Genomic DNA, 10,424 nt, shown 5'->3' with positions numbered 1-10,424 from the left:
TCTGCCTACAATTTTTCTCTCTGTACTGATTCTGCAAAATTGGTTTATCTATGAAATAGAGGGTTGCCAAAGAAAAGAAACATATTTATCAATTATTATCAATAAAAGTAAATCTAGATATGCATGGGATGTATATATCAGTATTTTCTTTATTTTTACTATTACTGATAATATTTTTACTATTACTGCTAACAGCTAACATTTATTAGATACTATATGCCCAATGTTAAGATAAATAGCATACAAGTTTGATCTCATTTAGTATTCATATAAGGTTGTCAGCATAATTCTAAGAGTTAAGTAATACTATTTTCCCTTGTTATATCTGAGGAGCCTGGGGCAAAGAAAAATCTAAGTAAATGCACCAAATCATACAATTAGCAAAAACTAGTCAGCCTATCTCCAACTCTGTGATTGATACCACTACAGCATGAAAAAAAAAAGTGTGTATACATATACGTATATATAAACACATATAAAAAAAAACCTTTTCATAAACAGTGTAAAACACTATACACACACATACATACACACAGCCTTTGTCTAAATATTGTGAACTGGATACTCCCCAATTCACTTCTAGTAACTGATTTTGAGACCAAAATCATCTTCTCGGTAGGCCTTTGGGTATCTGAAGAAAAAAAAGCCAACTATGAGTTAACATCCACATAAACATCGTGCAGTTAGGCTATGCTGCACATCAATTTTATAAGCCTACAGCAGTTATTACCCTTAACTGTGAAAAAGCCTGAACAGACACAAACTGTTTGCAGATAATTGTACTGACATTCCTACTTCATTACTTTTAATAGAACAGCATTTGCAGTGTTCATGCCAGGGTACATGAGCACTACCTTCAGGAGAAAGACATATCATATGTCCTTTTCTCAGTTGAATAGAATGCTTTCGGCAGGAGGTCACTTTGTGGCATGAAGGACGTATTCACTTAACTAAGAGACCAGCTTTAATTAAAATAAAAGAAGTTTCAAAAGGGTTTTAGATGAGTCTGGTAAAAATCATTAGATTTTAGATAATCATTAGATAATAGAAAGTCATTTTATAATGGAGCACGTGTGCAAATTTGGTATTAATTCCTGTGTATTATGTATCAGACATCTACTAAATAAGCTGTTTTTCAAAATTGAAGAGGAATAAAACATGGGACATAGATAGATAGATAGATAGATAGATAGATAGATAGATAGATAGACAGACAGATATGTTGTCAAGAATTACTCTTGCATTCAATGAGTAATGAGATTAAGAAAATGTTAAAACATTTAGTAGGAAACAAATTTAATTAATAAAACTAAATAGTTAAATATAGCACTCAGGCTCCTGCACCTATTGGTTTCCACAGGTCCTGAAACCAGCCCGTGTTCTGTACCATGACTCTGCAGTCAGTCATTCAAGTCAGTTCATTCAATGCACATCTGTTGAAAGAAAATAGGTTGTTTTGACTGGTATTTCCTCACTCATTCAACTAGTGATTACCTATACTTCTCCTTCTTATAGTCTTTTCCTGACTAATGCTACCCCACACATTATTTTTACACATTTAAGAATTATAACATATGGCCTGGCACAGTGACTCACTCCTGTAATCTCAACACTTTGGGAGGCCAAGGCGGGCAGATCACCTGAGGTCAGGAGTTCGAGACCAGCCTGACCAACATGGTTAAACCCCGTCTCTACTAAAAATGTAAAAATTAGCCGGGCGTGGTGGTGGGCACCTGTAATCCCAGCCTCTTGAGGCGCTGAGGCAGGAGAATCACTTGAAACCGGAAGGCAGAGGTTGCAGTGAGCCAAGATTGCGCCACTGCACTCCAGCCTGGGCAACAAGAGTGAAATTCCATCTCAAAAAAAGAAAAAAGAGAAAAAATATATCACACACTTGTATAAGAATCCCAAAATGTATAGTTTAAGGAATAATTGTAAAGCAATCACACATTTATTTAACTTCATTTATTTATTTTTAAGTTCAGGGTACATGTGCAGGTTTGTTACACAGGAAGACTTGTTTCATAGGGGTTTGTTGTACAGATTATTTCATCACCCAGGTATTAAGCCTAGTATCTATTAGTTATTGTAAAAAAATATTCTCTTTCCTCCCACCCTTCACCCTCCTACAGGCCCCAGTGTGTGTTGTTCTCCTCTATGTATCCATGTGTTCTCATAATTTAGATCTCACTTATAAGTGAGAATACGCAGTATTTGGTTTTCTATTCCTGTGTTAGTTTGCTAAGGTTAAGGCCTCCAGCTCCATCCATTTCCCTGCAAAAGACATGATCTCATTCTTTTCTATGGCTGCCTAGTATTCCACAGTATATATGTTCCACATTTTATTTATGCAGCCTATTATTAAAAGGCATTTAGGTTGATTCCATGTCTTTGCTATTGTGAATAGTGTTGCAGTGAACATACATGTGCATGTATGTTTTTTTTTTTTTTAATGAGACATTTTATTTGTAAATATATGTGTTACATCCCTAGAAAAGGAATTCCAGGATTTTCCCTCCTGTGTGTTTTTGTCTTGCTTTCTCATGGTCCATGATGCCAGCTGAGGTTGTCAGTATAATGAAACCAGACTGGCGGGATGGAAGCAGATTATTCTGTCATTTTTCTAGATCTTTGAGTTGCACATGAAATCTGGGAATGATCACTCCACACTTGTTCAGCCTGTCTGTGAGGTTCACAACAATTTTCCCAGCTCTGTGATCATCAATGATTTCAAATTCGCCAATGTAACCATGCTTCATCATCAAAATGAGAAACCAGACAATGACTTCGGAGCATGGCCTAATAAGCACCTCGTGTTTGCCTCTCTTTTCCACATTGTTGATCCTCTTGAGAGCATCAGCTAGGACATTCATGCGCACCATTGTGGCGGTGCAGAACGATGGCAGAAAGAGGACGAGCATGTCTCTTTACAGTAGAATGATTTATATGTCTTTGAGTATATGCCCAGTAATGGGATTGCTGGGTCAAATGGTGTTTCTGTCTTTAGGTCTTTGGGGAATCACTACATTGTCTTCCACAATGGTTGAACTAATTTACACTCCCACAAACAATGTATAAGCATTCCTTTCTCCATAACCTTGCCAGCATCTGTTACTATTTTGACTTTATAATTGCCATTCTGACCGGTGTGAGATGGTATTTCATTGTGGTTTTGATTGGCATTTATCTAATGATCAGTGATGTTGGGTTTTTTTCATATGATTGTTGGCCACATATATGTTTTATTTTGAAAAGCGTCTGTTCATGTCCTTTGTCCACTTTTTGAATGGTGTTGTTTTCTTCTTGTAAATTTAAGTTACTTGTAGATGCTGGATATAGACCTTTGCCAGCTGCATACTTTGCGAAAATTTTCTCCCATTCGGCAGGTTGTCTGTATACTCTTTTCTTTCTTTTTTTTTTTTCTGTGGAGTAGCTCTTTAGTTTAATTAGATCCCATTTGTCAATTTTTACTTTTGTTGCAATTGCTTTTCACATCTTTGTCATCTGCAAACAGGGATAGTTTGACTACCACTCTTCCTATCTGGATGACCTTTATTTCTTTCTGTTGCTTGATTGCCCTGGCCAGAACTTCCAATACTATATTGAATCAGAGTGGTGAGAGAGGATATGTTTGTCTTGTGCCAGTTTTCAAGGGGGATGCTTCCAGCTTTTGCCCATTCAGTATGATGTTGGCTGTGGGGTTGTCATATATGGCTCTTATTATTTTGAGGTATGTTTCTTCAATACTTAGTTTATTGAGAGTTTTTAGTTCACAGTGGATGTCAAATTTTATCAAAAGCCTTTTCTGCATCTTTTGAGATCATCAGGTGGTTTTTGTCTTTAGTTCTGCTTATGTGATGAATCAGATTTATTAATTTGCATATGTTGTACCAACCTTGCATCCCAGGGATAAAGCCTACTCGATGGTGGTGGGCAAGTTTTTGATGTGCTGCTGGATTCGGGCAAACACACATTTAAATAACACCCAAGTTAAGAATTAGAAACTCGCCAGTTAACTCATAGACCTATTGTATGTTTCTTCTTGCTTTTACCCTTTCCTTTCGAATCTTGTTTTATTCTTTGGACCATTACTATCTGTTTGCAAATATTTTAAATTATGATATTGTTTTTTCTTTTTTTTGAGTGGCATTAAAATGAAATTATGTTGAATCCTTTGTTGACTTTTATTTTCTGCTAAATTCCATGTTTATGAAAGCCATTTTATTGATGTGAATGTAGTTAATTTTTATTGTTGGAGAGCATTCTAGTTTGTCAACATACTACCATTTATTTATTCACTCTACTGTTAATGGATGTTTGGATTATTTCCTGTTTGGGGCTATAGCATCAACGATGCTATGAACATTATAGTACATGTTTTTAATGTACATTTACAAAACTATCTAGGCTTTCTTTATTTTAATTAGATAATGTGAAATTATTTTCAATATTACTGAATAATTCTATTTTCAAAAGTGAATATACCTACAGTGTATGAATTTCTGTTGTCCCATATCCTCACCAACACTAGTATTTTCTTATTCTTATTCTTATCAATTTTAGTTAGCTTGGTAACCATGTACTGCTTTCTCATGTTATTTTTAATTTGTATTATTTTATTGGTAATTAAGTTGAGTACATTTGCATATGGCTATTGTGTCATTTGGATATCCATTTACATGAAATAGTTACTTTAGTCTTAGGACCATTTTATTTGTGTTCGCTTTCTTTTTCTAACTTATTTATAGGAATTCTTTATATACTCAGGATTTGAATTTTTAATTATATGTGTTGAAAATATCCTGTGTCATCTTGTAACTGTGTTTTTATTTAGTTTACAGTGACTTGATGAACAGACCTATATTTTAATAGTCACATACATTGTTTTCTTTTCTTATGTATTATACACATATAGCTAAGATGACAATACTCTCCAAACTGATCTAAAGATTCAATTAAATGTCTATCAAAATCCCAGTGATTGGTTTTACAGATCTTAACAAGCTGTTTCTAATATTCACATGGAAATGTTTACTTTTCCAACCAAAACAAATTTTAAAAAGAACAAAATTGAAGAACTCACGCTTCTCAATCTTAAAACTTTCTACAAGAATAGTTATCAATATAATGTGATACTGTCATAAGGATTGACATATAGATCGTAAAACAGAATGGAAATTCCAGGATTTTTTTTTTTGCATTTACAATGAATTGGTTTTGACTAGGGTGTCAAGCCAATTTAATGAGGATCGAAGAGTTTCTGTGGATGATTCTAGTACAAGGGGATGGGGTATCCACATGGAAAATAAATTTATTTATCTGCCTCACATCATGTATAAAATCTAACTAAAAAGGGCCCCAAGACCTAAATTTAAGAGACAAATATATAAAACTCTTAGGAGAAAACATGACTAAATTTTCATGACCTTGGATTAGTCAACAGTTTCTTAGTAAGATGCCCTAAGTATAAGCAACAAAAGAAAAAAACACATAAACATCATCAAAATTAAAAACATTTGTGATTTAATGCACATCATTAAAGAGGTGAAGGACCACCACAAAATGGAGAAAATACTTGCAAATTATAAGGGATTTGTATCTTGAATATATATTAAAAAACTCTTACAACTCAACTAGAAAACATCAAACAACATGATAGAATAATGGATTAAAAAAATTGAATAGATATTTCTCCAAATATGGTATACAAGAGGCAAAACAGCTCATGAAAAGATTATTAATCTCACTACCCATTAGGGAAATGTAAATTAAAACCACGGTGATACCACTTCTCACTCACTAGAATCACTAAAACAAAAAAGACAGACAATAATAAGTTCTGTCAAGGATGTGGAGAAATTGGAACTATCCAATCTTGCCTGTGGGATTGTAAAAGGTACAGGCACTGTAGAAGATAGTTTGGAAATTCCTCAAAAGGTTAAACCTAAAGCTAATATATCATGGGAGAATTCTTTTCCTAAGCGTGTCCCAGGTGACTGAAAACACATCCACACAAAAACTTGCACCAAAACGTTCACAGATGCCTTTTTATAATAGCTAATAGTTAAAATATGAAAACAAAAACAAAAACAAAAAAACAGAGGTCTATTATGCCACCATGCCCAGCCCGTTTGGTTCTTTTTGATGTTTAGTCAAAACAGAAGCTTCCTCTCATCAGGTATACACTCAGTGATTCACATATACAATTATAAATATGCAATTGTTAAAAGTATTTTACACAATAGAATATTTTAGACGGCCTATGAATTGTAGGGCATAAATCTTTAGGCATTCTACAAATAAATGGGTCAGTGTCTTCAAGTCTCACGTTTTATGCACCTCAACATATGGGAGTATATCTTGGTATATCTGATGTATCGTGTTCTATAAGCCCCAGATGCCATTGCTCATATAAAAATAGATGTATATTTCCTGCTAATGTGACCCCGAATACTAACTTTGATGAATATAACATAAAATCCACCACACGAGGAGGCTATCAACAATAATCTAGTTAATGAGTTCATAATTCTATAATATAGTTCCCTGCACAATAAAACTTTAAACGCTCTAAAATCTCACAGCTTATGTAGAAAATAAACAGAGAGAGGTTTTCCCAAATTTGACAAAAATCTTTAAAAAATCTGTGTGGTTATTACTAATAACTAGTCATAAAGCTGAAACTTTTCTATACTATCGGTATTAAAACCAAATTGTAATGATCCTTAAATAATTGGAATTATCTTTCTATCCTGTTTGCCAAAAGTTTTCAAAGTTGTTGTTATAAAATTAAAAAGTATGCAGCCAAAGTATTTAAGGAAATAGTATTTTATATATATGTGTTCAAAAGGAAATTTTTAAAAGTTTTTATTTTGGCCTATGTCATTTAATGTATTGTCAGCTTTTTAAAACCTGTAATTTGGTTTGATTTCTTTTTCTCATTCCAAATAAATATTATAAAGTGCAACTAATTTTTGTTGTTAGCTAATTTTTTATGTATTTTTCTTAGAGAATGAACTACCAAATTAAATAAACCTCTGGACTCACATAAAACCTAGATTGACGTATCTCCTCCCCTTGGAGTGGTCATTCATTTTAATTTTTGTTATTAAGTGCATGTAAACTGGTACTTTAGTCATGTTTTGTATTTCTGGGATCACTACTAATATTTGTATGGGTCATATACATTTTCTCTTCTGTGAAAAGTCTCTTTATGCCTTTGAACATGTTTTCTATCTTTTAAAAGTTTTTCATACTGAATTGTGGAAAATTTTTTTTTAAATAGCATCTTAATATTTTGTTGGTTATCTGTATCATAAATATTTTCTCCCAGTTTATAATATTTTCACTTGTTTTAATATGTCTTTTGATTTGTAACAATTCTCAATTTTGATATAGTCAAATTTATAGGTCTTCTTATTTATGATCAACTCTTTTTTAAAAAAACATATTTTATTTTATTTTATTATTTTTTTCTATAGAGTACAGTGAAAGCAGGTTTATTAAGAAAGCAAAGGAATAAAAGAATGGTAACTCCATAGGCAGAACAGCCTTAAAAAATATTTTAAATAAACTTTTTCATCCCACTAAACCTAAACACGTTCCAAATGAACTTTTTCAAGTAGTTATTTAGACATTTCACTTTGACATTTATCTTTCATTTTCTGCAGTTTATGTTTATATAGTGTGAAGTGGCTTCAATTTTTTCTTCTTTCCATATGGATAGTCATTTATTCTCCAATCATCCCTTTCCCTACTGATCTAAAATGTCACTTCTGTCAAAAATCAACATGTATGGATACGTTTCTGAGTTCTCTGTTCTATTTTGGGTGTCACACTGTTTATCTCCACACTATTCTCATTTGTTATAGTTCTACACTATCATATGTATTATAGCTTTATAATAATTCCCATTAGCTAGTTGAACAATTCTTTGTCTCTGTTCTTTCTGGTTATTTTTGGCCCTTTACTCTTCCATATAAAATTTAAAATCATCTTATCAGATCATGAATAACCTTGTTATACATTGGAACTATATTGGATATGATTATTAGCAAAAGATATACTATTTTCAAATACTACATTCTTGTAGGCGTGAACTTGGCACATCATCCCATATATTGAAGTGTTCCTTAATATCCTTTACTGAAGCAATTTCCCTTTAGTAGTTTTGAATATTTGAAAAGATACTTGATATTCTGTGATAATATTGTAAATTATAATCTCTCTTTAATTGTATTATTAGGATGTTTGTTACTGGTAATTAGAAATGCAACTGACAAATGTTGTATTAATATTTAATTAAATGTGAATTTTATATACAACCAATTTACTAACTTATTTGTAGTAATTTAAAGACTCTTCATTTTTTATGTAAAAGGTTACATCTTTCCTAATTTGCATCTTTATGTCTCCATTTTTTTTCTTGTCTTATTGCACTTGCTATGACTTCTAATACAATGTTGCATAAGAGTACTGACATTGTGCATCCTTATCTTGGTCCTGCTTATAAAGGGAACTCTTTAAATCTTTCCCCTTTCAGGAAAATATTTACCCTATATATATCATTTTTATAAGATTAAAGATATTCTTTCCTATTTCTTATTTCCTAACAATACATATCATGAATGGGTATTAAACTTTATTAAATATTTCTCTTCAGCCTAAGTAAATGATCATCTTTCCTCTCTTTTAATATGTTAATTTGTCAAATTGAATGTATGAAATTGAAAATATTGATCTGTTCTCATACAATGAGAATATAATGTTGGCCAAGCTATATTTTTTGAAAAATACATTTGGATTCAATTTGCTTATAATCTTTTGTTTAGGATATTGCATCCATATTTATGAGTAAAATGTGTCTGTTATTTGTCTTTATTATTTTATATATATATATATATTTAATATCTAATATATTAATATATATTTAAATATATATATATATTTAATATATATAATATATATATTTAATATTATTTTATATATATATATATATATTTAATATATATTTAATATCAGGTGTTTCCAGAAGTAGTAGAATTAGTTTGAAAGATTTTCTCTTTTTTATTGTCTGTAAGATTTGGTCTGATCTGTCATTTGAAATTGTCTTGCATTTCTATTGCTAAAAGGTTAGCTGTTCATTTTTCAATACTTTGAACATAATCTGCCTTTTTTTCGTCACATTTCTTTAATGTATCTTTTTATTTGATGTTCTGCAGATATTTCTGGATGTGGATTTCTTTTGACTTGTTCTACAAATAATATATTGGACTTCTTGAATTTTTGGTATGATATCTTTTATTAGTTAGGGAGTATTCTCAGGCATTCTCTTTTTACTAATTCATTCTTTTCTCTCTATCTTGTTCACTAATTGGGAGTATATTAGACTTAGTTAATTTTACCGTTTCCTAACTTATTTTTCATACTTTCCGTGTTTTTTTCTCTATGTGCTATACTCTGTTTAATTTCTTCTCACCTGTCCACCATCTCGCTAACTCTCTCTGTTCTTTTCAATATAATGATATAGCCATTCATTGAGTTTCTCATTCAATTTTTATATTTTTAGTTTCTGTGAGTTCTCTATTTTCAAAACTCCTTTACTTTTCCTTATAGCTTCCAGATCCCTAGAGATAGAGTTCACCTTGTATTTTGTTTTTCAAATTCTAGCCAGCATAATTACTTTTTATTCTAATAATGTGATTATATGATGAATGTATGGTCTATTTCTGTTGTTTAGTTTTTGATTTTTTTAAGGGGGGATGGACTGATTCTTACACATAGTGTATTATCTCCTTCAGTATTTTTAAATTTTTTTCTTTCTTAGAATTGCTTATGGTTTGAGGAGAAATTGTTGATGAGAATTCTTTGAGTTCTAAGATGAAGATGTGCTCCTCTAGAGAAGATTTTTGTTTGCCTTTTTAAGATCTTTGAAAGTACTACCAATCTCTAACAATTGTACTGTAAATTTATGACTCATTTTTATGGGTTACCTATACAATGTGAATTTTTGACTGCAAATTCAGCTGAGAACCAGCCTGTAGTTACTACTTTGCAAGGCAAATTTTATAATATACATTTGCTTTTGGAATTTAATGTTGGTGATTTATTCAAATAATGTAATTGGTTGTGTTTAAGATGAACAAACCAACTTTGAGCTTGCATTGCAATTAGTTTAAGTACTTGAGGAATATGAGATCTGCTATTTTATTTAGATCCTAGTTTCTGTGATAGCTTTATAACACCTGTGTAACTGAAATGATCTGATTGCTACAAATGTATGAATTCATTTTAGGATTTAAGGTTAGATGGGTTTGTTAGCTATTTAGTTATAAAATTCAACATTGGATGTTTACAGGAAGCTGATTTGGCTACAGCCCAAAAACTGGAGATGTTTTTATGGCACTGCTTATTTGTAAACATTT

The 10,424-nt window shown here is 31.5% G+C and overlaps 1 pseudogene; it reads right to left on the bottom strand.

Moving 5' to 3' along the window:
• Positions 1 to 2,489: 2,489 nt before the first annotated feature.
• Positions 2,490 to 2,882, bottom strand: LOC712530 (small ribosomal subunit protein uS8 pseudogene; annotated as a pseudogene).
• Between the last annotated feature and the right edge of the window lie 7,542 nt (positions 2,883 to 10,424).

This window comes from Macaca mulatta, chromosome 5 (genome assembly GCF_049350105.2).
Source record: "Macaca mulatta isolate MMU2019108-1 chromosome 5, T2T-MMU8v2.0, whole genome shotgun sequence".
Classification (NCBI taxonomy): Eukaryota; Metazoa; Chordata; class Mammalia; order Primates; family Cercopithecidae; genus Macaca; species Macaca mulatta.
This window is presented reverse-complemented; position numbering and strand designations above follow the sequence as displayed.